Source organism: Anolis carolinensis, chromosome 2 (assembly GCF_035594765.1).
Source record: "Anolis carolinensis isolate JA03-04 chromosome 2, rAnoCar3.1.pri, whole genome shotgun sequence".
Lineage (NCBI taxonomy): Eukaryota > Metazoa > Chordata > Lepidosauria > Squamata > Dactyloidae > Anolis > Anolis carolinensis.
The window spans coordinates 17,717,992-17,740,178 of record NC_085842.1 but is presented as its reverse complement, the minus strand read 5'-3'; the positions used below and the strand labels follow the sequence as shown (position 1 = coordinate 17,740,178).

Genomic DNA, 22,187 nt, shown 5'->3' with positions numbered 1-22,187 from the left:
TGTAGTAAAAAATGTAAAAACAAAACTAGAGATAATCAAGTACACATAATACAGGTATGCCATTCCCCCAAACAAGTACATTGCCACATTCTCTTGTATGTACCACTTCCCCTTAATAAACTGTAATACAGAAATATGTATGTCTTGACTTCTATAATATTTTCATCCTCTAATTCTATTACATACTTGTTATTTTTACTTTTATCTGCCTTCCCCTTGTGTCTCCTCACCTAGTGCTGACCCTTTACCCCAGACCAGCTGATTACAATTCTTATTTCCAAAATTCAATTGTTTCTCTTACAGGTTTGTTCCCCTTACCTTCTAAATATACGAATTCTATAAATTTCCCCCATATTTTTCCAAAATTATCCTTTTTCAATAACCATCTTTTAATCTTCATATTACATGTCAATTTATCATTTGTTGCAATATCCCAGATCTCCCTATATCATTCTTCCAATTGGTACTCTCCCCTTCTTTCCATTTTTGGTTATTAACAAGCTGTTACCAAATTGGCAATTAATTCATGTAGCTCTTTTGATATTTCATTATTATCAATAAATGACAGCAGTGCTACCTCAGGCGTTCCTGTTATTTCTGTTTTGGTGATTCCCCTTATTTCTTGAAATACATTTTCCCAAATATTTTGAACATATTTACAAGACCACCACACATGTATGTATGTACCACTTTCTGGGCAGACCTTCCAGCACTGCTTAGAATATTTCTTACCAATTTGATTTAGCCTAATTGGTGTGAGGTACCATCTCCATACCACTTTGTAATAATTCTCTTTTATTCTTATAGACATGCTTTAATATATGCATATTCCACATTCCTTTCCAATCTTGAGGGTGTATTTCCTTATTACAATTTAACTCCCACATTTCTTTAAGATGATCCTGATCCTTTTTCTTTAAGATCCTGATCCTGATTTCTTTAAGATGATCTGTCCTCTGTGGTTTTTACTCCTATTTCCTTCCTTACCTCGAGTTTTAATCTAGTGTTCATGTGGCCCGCCCTTGGTTTTGTTGTTCTTTTGATCTTGTTTAATGTAGTGTATATTTTCTTTTATTGTGTTGTTTAATGTGCTATGATTTGTTGTTCTATTATATTTTGTTATATTGTATTGTTCTGGGCATGGCCCCATGTAAGCCGCCCCGAGCCCGTTGGGGAGATGGTGGCGGGGTATAAATAAAGATGATGATGATGATGATGATGATGATTATTATTATTATTATTATCCTGTACTTCTTCCAACAACAATTTGTAAATATCACCTGTTATACCTTTTGTTCTTTCTTTCTCTTCCTTGCACCCCCTTTTGACTAATCATATTTTCAAATTTTGTAGGTTCTCTATCTCCCTTATATTTCTTTCTTATTTCCCTTAACCATCTTTCCAATTGTAGAACTTTATACCGCCTATTACTTCCTCCTGATAGTTGAGCCCTTATCTCCCCAGTATTTTTCATTTTTGATACCCAGTCTTTTAATTTCATTATTTCTTTTTCTTTAAATTCGCTTTCTAACTCCTTTTTGAGATTTATAGGGATTTTTTTTGGTAATCAACAATGGAGTTAATGGGGAGATCGGTGGCATTAATTTCCTTCATACTTAGTCCAAATTTCTAATATATATTTTTAAAAAGGGGTCCTCTATTTCGTTATACCATTTCTTCTCCAAATATCTGGTTTTCCCCATGAAGAAAATATATTCTAATTTCATATCTATGTCTTCGCTCTCTTCTTCTAACCATTCTAAATCCTTTTGACCTACAATCCCTGCAATAATATACCTTAATTTACAAAAAAATATATTCTTGAATGGAACATGGAGACTGAACAAATCAAGGAATGCATGGTTCAGTGGGCCCGAAATATTGGTAGACCAATTAATTATGAAAAGTGGGAAACAATTTGGAACAGGAAGTTAAAATTTTCATACACCAAGGATCTGAAAAAACCCCACTATAAGATGATGTGCGGGTGGTACATCACCCCAAAACAATTACGACAATATAATGAGAAAATAGAGACAAAATGTTGGAAATGCCAAGAACATGCTGGATCATTCTACCATATGTGGTGGTCCTGCAACAAGACAAAGAAATGTTTGAGGAATACACAAAGAATGCCAGAAGATAATGAATAGGAAATTGCAAATGAAACCAGAGCTTTACTTGTTACGCATAACTGATCTAGAACTCAATAGGAACGAGGAAATAATACGAAACTACAGTGCGACGACGGCAAGAATGTGGCGCAGCTGGCTAGTAACCAGCTGCAATAAATCACTACTGACCAAGAGGTCATGAGTTCGAAGCCCGGGTTGGGTTAAACCCCCAACCATTAAATAGCCCGGCTTGCTGTTGACCTATGCAGCCCTGAAAGACAGTTGCATCTGTCAAGTAGGGAAATTTAGATTCGCTTTATGCGGGAGGCTTATTTAACTAATTTACAACATCATAAAACTGCCAGCAAAACACGAGGAAAGGAATGAGGAAGTACAGCCACTAGTGGATGGTGAAGCAACAGCTCCCCCTGTGGCCAGAATCGTGAAGCTGGGAAAATGTTAAATGCCTCTGTGTCTGTCTATACTGTATGTTGTTTGTCTGTTGGCACTGAATGTTTGCCATATATGTATTCATTGTAACGCGCCCTGAGTCCCCTTCGGGGTGAGAAGGGCGGAATATAAATACTGTAAATAAATAATAAATAATTGTGAGGGTCTTCAGGCACAAGGAGACACCACCAAAGGAACAGTGGATAAAGGAGATTTGAGAAATAAGAAACATGGACAAACATGGCTCGGGCTGTGGCGCAGGCTGGAGAGCAGCTGCAATGAATCACTGCAATGAATCACTCTGACCAGGAGGTCATGAGTTCGAGGCCCGCTCGGAGCCTATGTTTGTCTGTCTTTGTTCTATGTTAAATGGCATTGAATGTTTGCCTATATGTGTAATGTGATCCGCCCTGAGTCCCCTTCGGGGTGAGAAGGGCGGAATATAAATGCTGTAAATAAATACATAAATAAATAAACATATCTAAAGAAACACCAGGGGAAACCGATGAAGGAAATAGATTGCACAGTACCCTGTTTCCCCGAAAACCCCTTATTATTTTACTTAGAATTGTTTTGCTTTGCAGTTTTCCTTTCCTCTTCTATGTGGGATTTATCCATTATTCCATTAACCCCCCCCCCCCCCTAAAATCAAATATCCTTTTTGTATTTCCTCTTATTTCCTTAAAAATCGTTTCATAAAATTCTGCTTGATTGGTATCTGGACTGATGGGTTACCTTTAATGTTCACTGGGGTTGGGGAGATGGTTTGGCAGGGAGATAATATATGTAACTCTTCAATGAATATGGGAATTTTCTTCCATGACTCTATCTGTGCCATCATCTTGAGTCCTTTGGTTCCAGGGCTTTTGAGAGATGCTCTTTTCTCCTCCTTATAGAGTAATGCTGGGCAAGGAAGGGTTAAGGGGAGGGAGTTTGGTTCCCAGAGAGGCAGGAAGGAAGTGGGCCTCCTTAGACCAAGTTTCCTGACTGTCTAGGAGTCAAACTCCCTCCCCTTAACCCTTCCTTGCCTGGCTGGGAGAGGGGAGCTTGCTCCTTTGGCCTGTCTCCTCCTCTTCCTCCTCCTCCTTTTCATCCTTCTTCTTCTGGTGAGTCTTATTCCAAGGCCTTCTCCAAAGGGCCGAAGAGGGGCTGAGGCCCACAACACCTGGAGGGAGGGACGAAGTTGGCCCAGGCCTGCATCCACATGGGGTTGGGGGTCATCACATTCTCCATTAGGGAAATCCTTAGGAGGAGAGGCAGGCAGGCAGAGGCCCAATGGCTTTCCCCTCCCAACCCCCTCCCCTGCCTGCCTGGGTCCTCTTTCCCCCCATAAGCCTTCATTGTTCATTGCAAAGTAAATAATAATAATAATAATAATAATAATAATAATAATAAAACTTTATTTATACCCCGCCACCATCTCCCCAACGGGGACTCGGGGCGGCTTACATGGGGCCATGCCCAAAACAATACAATGTAAACAGCATATAAAAGAACAGCACATCACAATACAATAAGCAATACAATAAATAATAATATCCATTACAAAATAAAACAAGGAGACAATGAAAACAAGGGCAGACCACATGAACATTAAGTAAAAGATGTTTTCCACACAAAGAAAAAAAAAGAACAAAGAAGGGGACGAGGGTTGCAGAGCTCTGATTAGTAGATCAGAACTATATAACTGGCATGGGCAAACTTGGGCCCACCAGGTGTTTTGGACTGCAACTCCCACAATTCCTAACAGCCGGTAGGCTGTTAGGAATTGTGGGAGTTGTAGTCCAAAACACCTGGAGGGCCGAAGTTTGCCTATGCCTGCTATATAAGTGTCTTCTGTGTCTCTGAGGAAGAGGATGGGGGGGGGGGGAGAAGCCTTATATTTGTCGTAATTATTACATGTATATCTTCAACCCAAGCACTATTATTATACACATGTTTTGGAAGTTCCAAATATCCTCGACAACAGAAAAGAACACACTTTTGTCTGTAGCAGTTACAATGTTTCCTCCCTACTTCGTGGTTCACTTTTCGAGGATTCGCTGTTTTGCGGTTTTTCAATAAACTCTAAAAGACTGTTATAAATCATAAAAAATACATTTTACAGCCTAAGGAGGGGAGGAAGGAGAAGCTGAAGGGAGAGAAAAGGAGCCCAGGCGGCAACGGGAGAAGGAGGCGATTTATCAACACACGATGGGTTGATAAAGACTTAAAATAGTGTATAACTACTAAAATAATGTATAAATTGCAGGTGGTCCTGGAACCTAATCCCAGCGATAAGTATGGGAACACTGTAGTTCCATTGAGTCTCCAATTGTCTCCCTTTTTTTGGTTCAGATGAAGTCTCTGTTGGAGTTGATTATAATGAAACCATTTCATTGTTTAGTCTTCTTATTGTCACTCTTGTCATGCTTTTAATTTCTGCAGAGTTCCTTTTTTTCATTGTCAATATTTTCTCCTAGGTGTTCTTAGTTGTGGAAACACCTCTCGTGGTTTTGTCAATGCAGGTCTTTTATTGTAAAAAAATGAATTGTATTTATTCCATACTCTCATCAATGTATTTCTTATTTGATGTTTCTTAAAAATGGAGTCCAATTTCACTTTATAATAAATCAGATATGCATGTCATCCATATTTTAGCCTCCTGAAGCCTTCTGTCTAATTCTGCCTTTCTTTCACAGAGGAAATGTGATTGTCGGCTGGCAATTTTGCAGTGGAGCCTGTTCAGGGATTTCTTTCCCTTGAAATAAGAGGGAGGAAAAGCATCTTGGATACGGTTTGGTCCTTCATGAGGGTGGTTCCAACATGGAGAGACCCAACTCACCTGGACCTGAAGCAGGCAGGGTCGCTGGGAGCAGTGGGGAATACTGGGTGAGAACTACGCAGACGTTCCTGAATGCACACATACAGCAACAGCTCTTCAGGCAGTCCTACCGAGAGGGCGAGGGGCCCAGAGAGGTTTGCAGCCGCCTCCACCATCTCTGCCGCCAGTGGCTGAAGCCAGAGCAACACACCAAGGCCGAGATGCTGGACCTGGTGATCCTGGAGCAGTTCCTGAGCCTCCTGCCCCCAGAGATGGGGAGCTGGGTCCGAGAGTGTGGGGCAGAGACCTGTTCCCAGGCAGTGGCCCTGGCGGAAGGATTCCTCCTGAGTCGGGCAGAGGACAAGAGGCGGGAAGAACAGGTGAGAGCATTTCCTCTTGGTTTCACAAACCTTGGGATTGATGGAGAGATTAAATATTAATCCTGCCTTTCTTCCAAGATGGGACCGATGTGAGGGATAAGCCGGACTCTGCTCCCTCTGCCTCTTTTCCCACCTGCTCTGTCCCTTCTGCTGTCACCTCCATATCCACTGTAAACTCGGTTGCTACTCTACCCAAATTTGTTGACCCACAGCTATTACATTGAAAATGATGGGAGGGGGGTATGGACTTTGTTAAGTTGCCATTTCAGAGTTATTCTTCTAAAAAAGCCCATGCAGTTTATGCACATAGGTCTGTGATATTTTTGAAATTTCTCCATACTACTTTGGGAATACTCTGTGCTCTTCCAGGCCCAAAATAACTGCATGGAAGTCCAATCTAATGTCCCTGCATCAGAGAACTCTCCATCAAACACCACCCAGAGTCTTAGGCAGAAGAAGCTGAAGCAGGAAGGAGATGGGGCTGCAGCCTTGGAGGGTAAGAAGGAACTCTTCTGGGAGTTTTGGTGTTTTATGTCAGTGTAAATTCCCCTTTGGGGGGACTGCAGCACATCCATAGTTTGAGCTTGAGAAGGTGCATATGCAGGATCATTTGGCCTTGAGTTGGGTAAATATCTGAAACTCAAGTACTTCTTTGATGGGTGTTTTATATATTTTAATATGTATTTTATAGAAATGCAATTCCAATGTAGATTTTTTTATAGAAATATGAATATGAACTTTTGCAGTGTTTGTGTTTTTTAAATTGTGTGTAACTCACCTCGAGCTTCAAGGAGGGGAGGGTAAGAAATAAAATTGTTATTCAAATTATTACTAGTAGTAGTAGTAGTAGTAGTAGGAGGAGGAGGTATTCGATTGCAAAAGATGTAATTTCAGTGTGATTTGCAGTTTTATTTCCTGAAAATTTTATTTCTTTTATTTACTACTAGCTTGGGCACCTGACGGTGCCTGGGTTATTTGAGAAAGGCATTGTTTGCCTGTGTTCCAAGTTTAGTCTATATCCAGTGTCAGCTGGATGCAGTGGTTGCAGGTGAACTGCATCTCCCATATGCAAGTCCCATCGTCCATTGGCCATCCCCCTCCAAAAAGCTCCAGGATTTAGAGTGGGTCATGGGGGCACTATGTGCTAAGTTTGGTCTTGATCAGTCGTTGGTGGGGGTCAGAGTGGTCTCGGGAAGTGAATGAAGATACTGCAAGTCCCATCATCCATGGTCCAAACTCTTCCAAACAGTGCCAGGATGTAGAGTGGGTCATAGGGACTCTGTGTGCCAAGTTTGGTCCTGATTTGTCATCAGTGGGAGTCACAGTTCTGTCAGGAAGTGATTGAAGGTATTGCAAGTCCCATCATCCATGGTTTGGAGTCCCCCAAACCACAGTAAGACTTAGAGTCGGTCATGGGGGCTCTGTGTGGCAAGTTTGATCTTGTTCAGGCATTGGTGTGGGTCGCAGTGGTCTCAGGAAGTGAGTGAAGATACTGCAAATCCCATCTTCCATGGTCCAAACTTTTGCAAATTGCACCAGGATGTAGAGTGGGTCACGGGAGCTCTGTGTTCCAAGTTTGGTACTGATTCGTCATCAGTGCTGTGAGGAAGTGAGTGAAGGTATTGCAAGTCCCAACGTCCATGGTCCATCTTCCTCCAAATTGCCCCAGGACGTAGAGTGGGTCATGGGGGTTTGTGTCCAAAATGTGGTCCAGATCCATCATTCATGAGGGACATAGTGGCCTGTGTTGTAAGGGTCACTTTCTCATAGGTTTCTTTTTAGTATTATAATTGTAACCTCTGAGACATGTTTATGTGATCAGATTTCCACACCTTGCTCTTTCTCCCAGGGGCTGGAATGATGTTGTTGCCGAATCCTCAGTTGTTTCTTCCCCTTTGTGATGGAGTGGAACTGAATCAGGTAAGCAGAAGGATTCCTGGGAGAAGAGGACTGGAGCTGCCTGGGTGTCATTTGTTCAAGGCTCAATCATCAAACTCCTTTTGAAACAGAAAAGATTGAATGGGAATTTCTTAAAAGTGAAATACTGAAGGCACATGGAGGAAAAAATAAGAGAAATCTAAAGAAACCAGAATAAATGTCCAAAGAACTTTCAACTAAGCTAAGATTTAAAAGGAACATGTACAAGAAATGGAAAAGTGGAGAAATCACCAAAGAATTCAAACGACTAAGCAGCATAAGTAGGGAAAATATTTGACAAGCTAAAGCAGAAAATGAGCTCAGGCTTGTTAGAGAGATTAAAAACAATAAAACACTGTTCTTTTGTTATGTTAGTAGAAGTAGGAAAATTAAGGAAGTGATAAGGTCTCTACCTGGAGAAGGTGGTGAAATGCTAACGGAATAGGGAAAAGGTAGAACGTTGCCTTAGTCTTCTCCCAAGAGGAAAGCAGTATTCTACTTGAGGGAGATGGAGCAGATGAAGTAATAGGGGAAATGCAACCCAAAATAGGTAAAGAAGTGGTCCAGGAATACCTGACCACTGTAATAATAAGAATAATAAGGCAAAGGATGTCTCTATCTTTAAGAATGGGCTAAGGGTACCCACCAGTGGTTCCTCTTCATCCTGGAAAGAAGTGATTAGTGGGGTGCCGAAGGGTTCTGTCCTGCACCAAATGCTGTTCCACATCTTTCTTATTGACCTGGATGAAGGGTTAGAAGGCATGCTTATCAAGTTTGCAGATAACACCAAATTAGGATGGATAGCTAATACTCCAGAAGACAGGATCAGAATTCAAAATGGCCTTAACAAGTTAGAGAGCTGGGTGAAAACTAACAAAATTGATTTCAACAAGGAGAAATGTAGAATGGTACACAAAGGCAGGAAATACACAACGCACAGATACAGGATGGGTGACACCTGGCTCAAGAACAGTTTATGTGAATGGGATCTTGGAGTGTTAGTAGACCACAAGCTGAACAGGAGCCAAGAGTGTGGTGCACCAGCTTAAAAGCCTATGGAATCTTGGGCTGCATAGAAAGGAATAGAGTGTCTACATTAAGGGGAGTCATGGTGACCTTCTTTCTGCTTTGGTGAGGCCTCACCTGGAATAACATTATGTCCAGTTCGGGCAGCACAATGAAAGCTGGAACATGTCCAGATTCCATTTCTGATTCTACTTATCAATTAAGAAATGGTTGTGACTGTTGAACATCTCTACAAAACTTAAACTATGGCACGGAGGCCACAGCACTTTCTTTCTCGAACAGCCAACACTTTAAAGATGTTCTTGTAATTATTTTTCTTGATAGCCCTTATGTGAGAAGGATTTTTTTTCTTTTTCTACCAGGACACAATCGCCTTTGAGGACGTGGCTGTCCATTTCTCCCCGGAGGAGTGGGTGACTCTGAATCCTGGTCAGAAAGTCTTACACTTGCAGATCATGGAGGAAATTCATGGGATTGTGGAGTCTCTTGGTAAGGCTCCCTCATTAATGGGGATTTCCGTTTCAAATGCAGTATCCCAATCAGCAGCTCTCTGGTGAGAGCAATATCCTAAATCATCGCAACCTCTGAGAGTTCTCAAGGCAGGGCTTATGTTAGAAATAAATGACATAAGAGTAATATTGACTTGGTGTCTGAGCAACAGCAATCTTAGCATAGTTCGGACTCCAGTGAGAGGACTTCCATAACTGAAGTCTAGTCCAAGCAAACCACTACCCTTGCAACAAATGGGTTCCCTGGAAAACCTAGCAAGAGTAATAATCACCTCAAACCAGTCACATTACTCTCTCTGTGAGTGTGTGAGAGAGGCAGGTAGAGTGGGGAAGCAGATTGCCAGGAGAGTGGGGCTGGAGAATGGATCATCAAAAAGAACAAACTTCCCTTGGCTTCAGATACACAGACATGGCTATACATCTTCTTATCGATGTGGTATTCGACTTAGTTTTTCCTCCCAACCAAGTTTGAATGTTAAACTCTCTTTCTACGCTGCCTCTCCCAGCACACAAACATCCCCTAGCCTCAGTCATTCGCAAGATGGTGACTTGTAATATAACGCGGTCTATGTTCTGAGTTTGTGAATGTGCACTGGGAGAGGCATATGGCAGTAATCAAACTCTATGCCCCTATCTTTCTAATAGTACGTTTGCTACTATATCTGACTGAGTTCTGCAGACCTTCCTTTTTTCTCAATTATCTGCTTTCATCATTGTTCTCCTCTTTTTCTTTACAGTCACTATCTTGTATCTTCCCAGCTCTGTCAGGCAAATCAATCCCTTTGGAACGCACATTTAAGCAAACTTCCAAAAACTGTAAGAGTCACATTCGGTAGTTGTTTCTAAAAGTGTAACAATTTCTGCAGCACTCTGGAATCAAATATGGGACCTTCTATGTTGGAGGAGAAAAATCCAAACTTAACTGAACATGGGAAGAAAGAACTGGAGGTTGGGGGACAGAAATGAAAAGGAGGGACTGATTGTGAAATGGGTGGTGTCAAGATAACATTTTATTCAGAGAAAAAGGCCAGCATTTGAATGTGAAGGGAAAAGGCATCCATTCCCTAGAATCATAGAATCATAGAATAGTAGAGTTGGAAGAGACCACATGGGCCATCTAGTCCAACCCCCTGCTAAGAAGCAGGAAATCGCATTCAAAGCACCCCCGACAGATGGCCATCCAGCCTCTGCTTAAAAGCCTCCAAGGAAGGAGCGTCCACCACGGCCCCGGGGAGAGAGTTCCACTGTCGAACAGCTCTCACAGTGAGGAAGTTCTTCCTGATGTTCAAGTGGAATCTCCTTTCCTGTAGTTTGAAGCCATTGTTCCGTGTCCTAGTCTCCAGGGCAGCAGAAAACAAGCTTGCTCCCTCCTCCCTATGACTTCCCCTCACATATTTGTAGATGGCTATCATGTCTCCTCTCAGCCTTCTCTTCTGCAGGCTAAACATGCCCAGCTCTTTAAGCCGCTCCTCATAGGGCTTGTTCTCCAGACCCTTAATCATTTTAGTCGCCCTCCTCTGGACGCTTTCCAGCTTGTCAACATCTCCCTTCAACTGTGGTGCCCAAAATTGGACACAGTATTCCAGGTGTGGTCTGACCAAGGCAGAATAGAGGGGGAGCATAACTTCCCTGGATCTAGATGCTATTCCCCTATTGATGCAGGCCAGAATCCCATTGGCTTTTTTAGCAGCCGCATCACATTGTTGACTCATGTTTAACTTGTTGTCCACGAGGACTCCAAGGTCTTTTTCGCACACACTGCTGTCAAGCCAGGCGTCCCCCATTCTGTATCTTTGATTTCCATTTTTTCTGCCGAAGTGAAGTATTTTGCATTTGTCCCTGTTGAACTTCATTTTGTTAGTTTTGGCCCATCTCTCTAGTCTGTCAAGATCGTTTTGAATTCTGCTCCTGTCTTCTGGAGTGTTAGCTATCCCTCCCAGTTTTGTGTCGTCTGCAAACTTGATGATCGTGCCTTCTAACCCTTCGTCTAAGTCGTTAATAAAGATGTTGAACAGAACCGGGCCCAGGACGGAGCCCTGCGGCACTCCACTTGTCACTTCTTTCCATGATGAAGACGACGCATTGGTGAGCACCCTTTGGGTTCGTTCGCTTAGCCAATTACAGATCCACCTAACCGTAGTTTTGTCTAGCCCACATTTTACTAGTTTGTTTGCCAGAAGGTCGTGGGGGACTTTGTCGAAGGCCTTACTGAAATCCAGGTACGCTACATCCACAGCATTCCCTGTATCGACCCAACTCGTAACTCTATCGAAAAAAGAGATCAGATTAGTCTGGCATGACTTGTTTTTGGTAAATCCGTGTTGACTATTAGCAATGACCGCATTTGTTTCTAAGTGTTTGCAGACCACTTCCTTAATGATCTTTTCCAGAATTTTGCCTGGTATTGATGTGAGGCTGACCGGACGGTAATTGTTTGGGTCGTTCTTTTTTCCCTTCTTGAAGATAGGGACCACATTCGCCCTCCTCCAATCTGCTGGGACTTCTCCCGTTCTCCAAGAACTCTCGAAGATAATTGCCAGTGGTTCTGAAATAACTTCCGCTAGTTCCTTCAGTACTCTTGGGTGTAGCTGATCTGGCCCTGGGGACTTGAATTCGTTTAGAGAGGCCAGGTGTTCCTGGACAACGTGTCTCCCTATTTGGGGTTGGATTTCCCCCAATCCTTCGTCCATTCCGTGTTGCTGAGGTTGAAGATGGCTTTCTTTTTCTGAGAAGACCGAGGCAAAGAAGGCATTGAGCAGTTCTGCCTTTTCCCTGTCCCCTGTCGCCATCACCCCATCTTCTCCTTGCAATGGCCCTATCGCCTCCTTTTTCTTCCTTTTTCTACCAACGTAAGCAAAAAAGCCTTTTTTGTTGTTTTTTATGTCCCTGGCAAGCCTGAGCTCATTTTGCGCTTTAGCCTTGCGAACCTTTTCCCTACAGGTGTTGGCTATACGTTTGAATTCTTCTTTGGTGATTTCTCCCCTTTTCCACTTCTTGTGCATGTCACTTTTGAGCTTTAGCTCAGTTAGAAGTTCTTTGGACATCCATTCTGGCTTCTTTGCACTTGTCTTATTTTTCTTCTTTGTTGGCACTGTTTGCATTTGCGCCTTGAGGATTTCACTTTTGAAAAACTCCCATCCATCCTTAACTCCCTTGTTTTTTAATATCGGCGTCCATGGAATGCCGCTCAGTAATTCCTTCATTTTTTGGAAGTCAGCTCTCTTAAAGTCCAGAAAGCGTGTTTGACTTGTCTTAGTTTCAGCATTCCTTTGTATTGCAAACTGCAGGAGCACATGGTCACTTGCCCCTAAGGATCCAACCACTTCAGCCCTCAGAGAGAAGGAGACAGAATAAAAAACCGGGCTCGGCTGAGCAATAGGTAACATCTGTATCGTGTGTTACTCATCTCTCTCTTAGAGGGTCATCGTTACTAAGCAAAGGGTGAAGAAATGACAGCATTTATATCATCTTTTCCTTTTAAAGAATCATTTCAATCCACTTCTTTTCCCATTTCCTTAGAGCCCTTATCACTCATGCCGAGGAATGATTGTTTCTGTCCTTCTTCTTCACAGCAGATAACTGGAAGAAGAACAATGTATGCACTGAACACAGGAAGCATTTCAGACACAATGGGGGCCTTCCTAAAAACCAACAAACCCATAGAGAAGATGGAGGTTCTATCAGAGAAAGGCCCTACAAATGCAACGTATGTGGGCAGTGTTTTACCCAAAATATGGCACTTGTACTTCATAAGACACTCCATGCTGGGAAAGACCAACTTAAATGTAAAGTATCAGAAAAATGTGTTGTTGATTACAAATTGGCACATCTGAGCCAAGAAGAAATTTTTGAAGAAAGTGAGAATTTTATAAGCCGGGAGTGTGGGAAATGTTTGACTCAGAATACACACCTTATAGAACACTGGAGATCCAACACAGGAGGGAAGCCATACCAATGCCAGGAATGTGGGAAATGTTTTACTCACAGTTCCAACTTGGTGAGCCACAAAAGACTCCACACAGGAGAGAAACCATACCAATGCCAGGAGTGTGGGAAATGTTTTGTTGACAGTTCAGCCTTGGCGAAGCACAAAAGACTCCACACAGGAGAGAAACCATACCAATGCCAGGAGTGTGGGAAATGTTTTGTTGACAGTTCAGCCTTGGCGAAGCACAAAAGACTCCACACAGGAGAGAAGCCATACCAATGCCAGGAGTGTGGGAAATGTTTTGCTTACAGTTCAACCTTGGTGAAGCACAAAAGACTCCACACAGGAGAAAAGCCATACCTATGCCAGGAGTGTGGGAAATGTTTTGCTGACAGTTCAGCCTTGGCGAAGCACAAAAGACTCCACACAGGAGAAAAGCCATACCAATGCCAGGAGTGTGGGAAATGTTTTGCTGACAGTTCAACCTTGGTGAAGCACAAAAGACTCCACACAGGAGAAAAGCCATACCAATGCCAGGAGTGTGGGAAATGTTTTGCTTACAGTTCACAATTGATGAGCCACAAAAGACTCCACACAGGAGAAAAGCCATACCAATGCCAGGAGTGTGGGAAATGTTTTGCTTACAGTTCAACCTTGGTGAAGCACAAAAGACTCCACACAGGAGAAAAGCCATACCAATGCCAGGAGTGTGGGAAATGTTTTGCTGACAGTTCAGCCTTGGCGAAGCACAAAAGACTCCACACAGGAGAGAAACCATACCAATGCCAGGAGTGTGGGAAATGTTTTGCTGACAGTTCAACCTTGGTGAAGCACAAAAGACTCCACACAGGACAGAAGCCATAGAAATGCCAGGGGTGTGGGAAATGTTTTGCTTTTCCCAGTCTTAGAGAACCACAAAAAATACACACAGGAAAGAAAGGATAAAAGTGCCAGAAGTATGGGAAATGTTTTACTCAGACTTCATCCCATAAGAAATACCAGAGAATTTACACAAGCCAAAAAACATACAAATGCCAGGTGTGTGGGAATTTTTTTGTTTGTGGTTCCTATCTTTTGAACTATCACAGACTAAATATAGGAGAGACATTATCCAAAAGCTGGAACAAATTTTAAAAAATATGTGGCAACAGGGAAATGGCGGATCAATATGTGTTATTCCATTGGCTTCCAGAAACACTTGGCTTGACTTTGGACTGATTTTTTTGACAATTTTCTTAGTTTCGAACTCTGTTCAGGTTTTTACCTTTTTTTTTTTACTTCTCTGGACACCCATATTGTCTGATTTCAAACACAACCATTTCAGACGTTCTGCCTAAGATTTGGTAGAGTCCAAGTTCTTGTTCTTTGAATTTGTAAGTTGAGGTCCTCTTCTCTGGAGCAGCAGAAAGGAAGCTCCCTGTGACAATCCTTCAGAGGGTTAAATACAATTGTAATGTGGCCATTGATCCATTAGCAAATGTAATTAGAAAGGAGATAACCTTCAAAGGGTATAAAGCATGTAAAGAGGAAATAAAAATCAGTCTTTATGTGGATGATGCCATGTTAATTTTAAGCGAGGTGAAGGAGTCGCTAAGCTCAATAGTCAAAACAATTAAGGAATTTGGGAAAATTTCGGGGCTCATGCTTAACTTTGGAAAATCAGAAATTCTCCATAAGAATCTAACATGGAAAGAACAAAAAACATCCAAAACATTATAGGTGTGAAATTGTGGGAAAATAAGCTAAAATATCTAGGAGTAGAAATACCAAAAAATTTAAATAGCATTATTCAAATGAACTTCAATCACTTATGGAAAAACACAAGCAAATCACTTAACACCTGGGGGAAGAAATTTCAGGATATCACTACAAGACAAATATTTATAAGATGAAGTTCCTACCCAAATTTCTATACTTATTTCAAAACTACCGATAAATATCCCCACCCAATTATTCAGGAAATGGGACAGCTCCATCAAAAATAGGTAATGGAAAGAAATAAAGAATAGACTCTCTAACTTTATATTTTACTAGCTGTGCCCGGCCACGCGTTGCTGTGGTAAGTATGGTGCTATGGGAAATAAAGTATTGAGGAATTGGTGGTAGTTAAGGTAAAGGGTAAACATTTTCCCCTGACATTAAGTCCAGTTGTGTCTGACTCTGGGGGTTGGTGCTCATCTCCATTTCTAAGCCGAAGAGCCGGTGTTGTCCGTAGACACCTCCAAGTTCATGTAGGATGACTGCATGGAGCGGCGTTACCTTCCCGCCGGAGTAGTACCTATTGATGCACTCACATTTGCATGTTTTTGAACTTCTGGGTTGGCAGAAGCTTGGGCTAACAGTGAGGGCTCACTCTGGTCCCCCAATTCAAACCTGCGGCCTTTCGGTCGAGAAGTTCAGCAGCTCAGCACTTTTAACACGCTGCGCCATCAGGGGATATTATTTCCTAAAGGTTGTGAATATACAATATTTCTGACTGGTTTTTTTTTTGTCTGTTGGAGGCAAGTATGAATGCTGCAATTAGGGAAAATGATTAGGATGTAATGACCTTGCAGCTTTAAAGCCTAGCTGTTTTTTCCCTGAGTGAATTTTTTGTTGGGAGGTGTTAGCTGGCCCTGATTGTTTCCTCTGTGGAATTCCCCTGTTTTCAGAGTGGTGTTCTTTATTTGGCGTTTTGATTTTAGAGATTGTATTGTTCTGTTTTATTATACCTGTCAGGACCCAGGCTGCAGAGCACCAATAACCATGCGCAGAGACCAGAATCTAACTAATATCTTTATTGAAGAAATATGTAAAGTTAATAAAAACAAGTGTAGAATATAGTTCAGAAGTAGACCTTTCAGGAAAGGTCAAAAATAGTCCAGGAAAACAATGTCCAATATGAAATATTAAGGTCCAAAGTTGTAATCCAATAACCGAAACACACACTTTGCCAAGCAAAGTGAGGGGAAATGACAAGGCCCTTTAGTCCATGAAACTTAATGCAAGGCTAGGAAGCAAACTAGATTCTTGGCAAACAAGGCTTGATTCAAGGCAACAAGAAGCGAGGAGCAAGAACAGGGTCCGTGGCGAAATCCGTGGCGAGGTCCGGGGAACAAGGCAGGGCTGGAACGAGAGCAAGGTCCTGGAAACTGGAGTAGCGTAGTCCACACACAATCTACTCCCGAAGCTGACGAATTGACTCCGCAAGGATTCCTTTGTGTCCAAACACCTATATAGGATCTTGTTTTCCCGCCAAAGAACACCTTCTCTGGGGAACAAGAACCGAAACCTATGCGGTGTCCAGATGCATGACTCCTTAAACTTTCCCAAGGGAAACAGACTTAATCATCTAATTGTCTGGCAGCTATCCTAGCGCTCCGGCGAGTCGCCTCCCGAGCGCTTCTATCTTGATTATAATAAAGACGGCGAGAAAATGGGGGAGATTTTTGCTCAAGGCTTGTTTGGCTGAGTTCTTGTGGGCAAACATCCTGCAGCTGCAAGGGCTCCAAATCCGGCAGAAACGGTGGGAAACCCAAGTTTTCCTCTTCATCTGACACAACAGTACTAGGAATAGGACTACATGGCCCATGAGTCATCACAATACCACAGTAATTTTTATATATTCTGATTTTAGTGTTTTTGAATACTTGGAACCAGATTGTATTCATTTGCACGGTTGACCGCAACACAATAATAATAGTAATAATAATAATAATTAATAATAATAATAATAATAACCCTAATAACTGGGGCAGCATACAGGGAGCGTACCACCCCCCTGCTAAGCCAGCTCCACTGGCTGCCGATATGCTACCAAGCCCAATTCAAAGTGCTGGTTTTGACCTATAAAGCCCTAAACGGTTCTGAGCCCAATCTACTTGTCCGAACATATCTCCTCCTATGAACCAGTAAGATCACTAAGATCATCTGGAGAGGCCCTGCTCTCGGTCCCACCTGCCTCACAGGCACGGCTGGTGGGAACGAGGGACAGGGCCTTCTCGGTGGTGGCTCCCCGACTGTGGAACGCCCTCCCTGGAGATATCCAACAGGCTCCTACCCTGCTGGGATTCAGAAGGGCCGTGAAAACATGGTTATGTGCCCAAGCTTTTGATGAGTAAATGACAAAGTTGACATGGCCTGATTTAAGGATGAAGCATGAGGATCTCGGATGAATGGAATTAATTATATATATGTTTTTAAGGTTTTTATAATGTGTTTTAACAATGTTATTAACAGATCTGTTTATATTGTTTTGTTTTTATGATTGCAATTTGGGCATTAAATTTTGCCAATTTTTGTAAGCCGCTCTGAGTCCCCTCGGGTGAGAAGGGCGGGGTATAAATGTTGTAAATAAATAAATAAAATAATAATAATAATGATAGTAATAATAATGACTTTGGTAATACACAGTGCTTCACTCCCTTCTCAGCTTCTTTTCTGGAAGAATCCTTTCTTGGGAGGTGTTAGCTGTCCCTGATTGTTTCCTTTGTGGAATTTCCAATTTCCCTGCTTTCAGAGTGTTGCTCTTTATTTACTGTCCTGGTTTTAGAGATTATATTATTCTGCATTATTCTATCCCAGTAATTATTTCATATTAAAGTAGAATCTCACTTATCCAACATTCGCTTATACAATGTTCTGGATTATCCAATGCAGTCTGCCTTTTCGTAATCAATGTTGTTGTAGTCAGTGTTTTAAATTCATTGTGATATTTTAGTGGTAAATTTGTAAATACAGTACAGTAGAGTCTCACTTATCCAACATAAACGGGCTGGCAGAATGTTGAATAAGCGAATATGTTGGATAATAAGGAGGCATTAAGGAAAAGCCTTTTAAACATCAAATTAGGTTATGATTTTACAAATGAAGCACTAAAACATCATGTTAGACAACAAATTTGGCAGAAAAAATAGTTCAATACGCAGTAATGCTGTGTAGTAATTACTGTATTTATGAATTTAGCACCAAAATATCATGATATATTGAAAATATTGACTACAAAAATGCGTTGGATAATCCAGAACATTGGATAAGCGAGTGTTTGATAAGTGAGACTCAACTGTAATTACTACATAGCATTACTGCGCATGGAACTACTTTTTCTGTCAAATTTGTTGTATAATATGATGCTTTGGTGCTTAATTTGTATAATGGGGCAAGTGACCATGTGCTCCTGCAGTTTGCAATACAAAGGAATGCTGAAACTAAGACAAGTCAAACACGCATTCTGGACTTTAAGAGAGCTGACTTCCAAAAAATGAAGGAATTACTGAGCGGCATTCCATGGACGCCGATATTAAAAAACAAGGGAGTTAAGGATGGATGGGAGTTTTTCAAAAGTGAAATACTCAAGGCGCAAATGCAAACAGTGCCAACAAAGAAGAAAAATAAGACAAGTGCAAAGAAGCCAGAATGGATGTCCAAAGAACTTCTAACTGAGCTAAAGCTCAAAAGTGACATGCACAAGAAGTGGAAAAGGGGAGAAATCACCAAAGAAGAATTCAAACGTATAGCCAACTCCTGTAGGGAAAAGGTTCGCAAGGCTAAAGCGCAAAATGAGCTCAGGCTTGCCAGGGACATAAAAAACAACAAAAAAGGTTTTTTTGCTTATGTTGGTAGAAAAAGGAAGAAAAAGGAGGCGATAGGGCCACTGTAAGGAGTAGATGGGGTGATGGTGACAGGGGATAGGGAAAAGGCAGAACTGCTTAATGCCTTCTTTGCCTCGGTCTTCTCACAAAAAGAAAGCCATCTTCAACCTCAGCAACATGGAATGGATGAAGGATTGGGGGAAATCCAACCCCAAATAGGGAAACAAGTTGTCCAGGAACACCTGGCCTCTCTAAACGAATTCAAGTCCCCAGGGCCAGATCAGCTACATCCAAGAGTATTGAAGGAACTAGCGGAAGTTATTTCAGAACCACTGGCAATCATCTTCGAGAGTTCTTGGAGAACAGGAGAAGTCCCAGCAGATTGGAGGAGGGCGAATGTGGTCCCTATCTTCAAGAAGGGAAAAAAGAACGACCCAAACAATTACCGTCCGGTCAGCCTCACATCAATACCAGGCAAGATTCTGGAAAAGATCATTAAGGAAGTGGTCTGCAAACACTTAGAAACAAATGCGGTCATTGCTAATAGTCAACACGGATTTACCAAAAACAAGTCATGCCAGACTAATCTGATCTCTTTTTTCGATAGAGTTACGAGTTGGGTCGATACAGGGAATGCCGTGGATGTAACATATCTAGATTTCAGTAAGGCCTTCGACAAAGTCCCCCACGACCTTTTGGCAAACAAACTAGTAAAATGTGGGCTAGACAAAACTACGGTTAGGTGGATCTGTAATTGGCTAAGCGAACGAACCCAAAGGGTGCTCACCAATGCGTCGTCTTCATCATGGAAAGAAGTGACAAGTGGAGTGCCGCAGGGCTCCGTCCTGGGCCCGGTTCTGTTCAACATCTTTATTAACGACTTAGACGAAGGGTTAGAAGGCACGATCATCAAGTTTGCAGACGACACAAAACTCGGAGGGATAGCTAACACTCCAGAAGACAGGAGCAGAATTCAAAACGATCTTGACAGACTAGAGAGATGGGCCGAAACTAACAAAATGAAGTTCAACAGGGACAAATGCAAGATACTTCACTTCGGCAGAAAAAATGGAAATCAAAGATACAGAATGGGGGATACCTGGCTTGACAGCAGTGTGTGCGAAAAAGATCTTGGAGTCCTCGTGGACAACAAGTTAAACATGAGCCTACAATGTGATGCGGCAGCTAAAAAAGCCAATGGGATTTTGGCCTGCATCAATAGGGGAATAACGTCTAGATCCAGGGAAGTCATGCTCCCCCTCTATTCTGCCTTGGTCAGACCACACCTGGAATACTGTGTCCAGTTTTGGGCACCGCAGATGAAGGGAGATGCTGACAAGCTGGAAAGCGTCCAGAGGAGGGCGACTAAAATGATTAAGGGTCTGGAGAACAAGCCCTATGAGGAGAGGCTTAAAGAGCTGGGCATGTTTAGCCTGCAGAAGAGAAGGCTGAGAGGAGACATGATAGCCATGTACAAATATGTGAGGGGAAGTCATAGGGAGGAGGGAGCAAGCTTATTTTCTGCTGCCCTGCAGACTAGGACACGGAACAATGGCTTCAAACTACAGGAAAGGAGATTCCACCTGAACATCAGGAAGAACTTCCTCACTGTGAGGGCTGTTCGGCAGTGGAACTCTCTCCCCCGGGCCGTGGTGGAGGCTCCTTCTTTGGAGGCTTTTAAGCAGAGGCTGGATGGCCATCTGTCGGGGGTGCTTTGAATGCGATTTCCTGCTTCTTAGCGGGGGGTTGGACTAGATGGCCCTTGAGGTCTCTTCCAACTCTACTATTCTATGATTCTAATGATTACCTAATTTGATGTTTAATAGACTTTTCCTGAATCCCTTCTTATTATCCAACATATTCACTTATCCTGCCAGCTTGTTTATGTTGGACAAGTGAGACTGTACTGTATATTGATAATCTTATATTATCTACTTAGAACTGGATTATATGAGGCCCCTTCTTCACAGCTGTATAAAATGCACACTGAAGTGGATTCTATGGTAGTGTGGAGTCAAGATAATCCAGTGCAAAGCAGATAATATAAGATTATAAATGAGTTATATAGCTGTGTGGAAGGGCCTTGAATCTACACTGCCATATAATCCAGTGCAAATTAGATAATCTGTGGAAGAAGCCTAAGTGAAGCCTAAGTCTGCCTGTCCCCTGAGCTGAGTTGGTTGCTAGGAGACCAAGTGGGCATAGATTAGTCCTCTAACCAGCAGCAATTGGATAAAAACAATTATTCCTTTCCCTCTAATTACGACTTTATTTTTCTTTTCTTTTTGTTGTATCAACCTAGAGGTGTGGATGATGGGTTGTGTTGTCAAATTTCGAGGTTGGGGGGCCTGTAGTTTTATTGTTTTGTTGGTCGCCGTGATGCCATCGCTCTTTTATATATATAGATGGCACCCAAGAAATGAGTGGATGGGGAACCCCCTCGCTGGAGTTGTACTATGAGACATTTCAATTTGCTAAATTAATATGGAGTTGGAAGGGACAAAAATGGGTGAAATGAGAGAAAGAACTAAAAACTGGAAGAGGGGGGTCATTGATGGGAGAGAAAAAATGATTTAAAAGAGCTTTAAAAGGTAATAATTGGCCCCCTCCTGTCAACACTGTACATTTGGAAGAAATGGCAAAATAAATTACAAATAAACAAAATAGATCCTTTTGCATTAGAAACCCTGAAAAACCAAGACCAAACATTTAAGAATTTAATTAAAACTCTGAAAGAAAATAGGTCATGTGGCCGGCTTGACTGCATTTATTTATTTATTTCGTGTCAGAAGCATTGGTACAGCAAATACATTTCAAATAATGGAAATAAAATAAATAAAAAAGAGAAGAAATCACAAGCAACTAAATAGTTTTGGACCAAAAGCGGGCAACAGCAACCGCATTGTCTGTAGCTTTAAACAACTCCTCCTCCGTACATGAGGCAGGGCATTGTGGGCAAGCATACATATGCGGAGTTGTTTGTTCTGCTCCACAGTCACACAAGGTGGAGGATTCCTCCAGGTAGTGCCACCTCGCCAAGTTGTCTTTAGATCTGCCCACTCCGCTTCTCAGTCTGTTCAGGGACTTCCAAGTGGCCCATTCCTGGTTTGCCCCTGGAGGAAGACCCTCATGGGGGGGCCATCCAGTTAGAATTGCCAGGTTTAGTTGTCCAGAGGGACTCCCTTGCTGTTGCTGGAGGAACATGACTGCATGGAGCACCGTTACCTTCCCACCAGAGCAATACCTATTGATCTACTCACATTGGCATGTTTTCAAACTGCTAGGTTGGCAGAGTGTGGAGCTAACAGCGGGCGCTCACTCCGCTCCCCGGATTTGAACCTGGGACCTTTCAGTCTGCAAATTCAGCAGCTCAGCGCTTTAACACACTTCGCCACCGGGGCTCCTTACTGATTGGTTACCATTAATGTTCAGTGGGGTTGGGAGCAATGGTTTGACAGGGAAATAATATATCTATCCTATGAATACATTA

The 22,187-nt window shown here is 42.2% G+C and overlaps 1 pseudogene; it reads left to right on the top strand.

Annotated features, from left to right (window-relative positions):
• LOC107982300 (zinc finger protein 91-like) overlaps positions 1-14,678 on the top strand; it is a 43,201-nt pseudogene extending 28,523 nt beyond the window's left edge.
• The last annotated feature ends 7,509 nt before the right edge of the window (positions 14,679-22,187 follow it).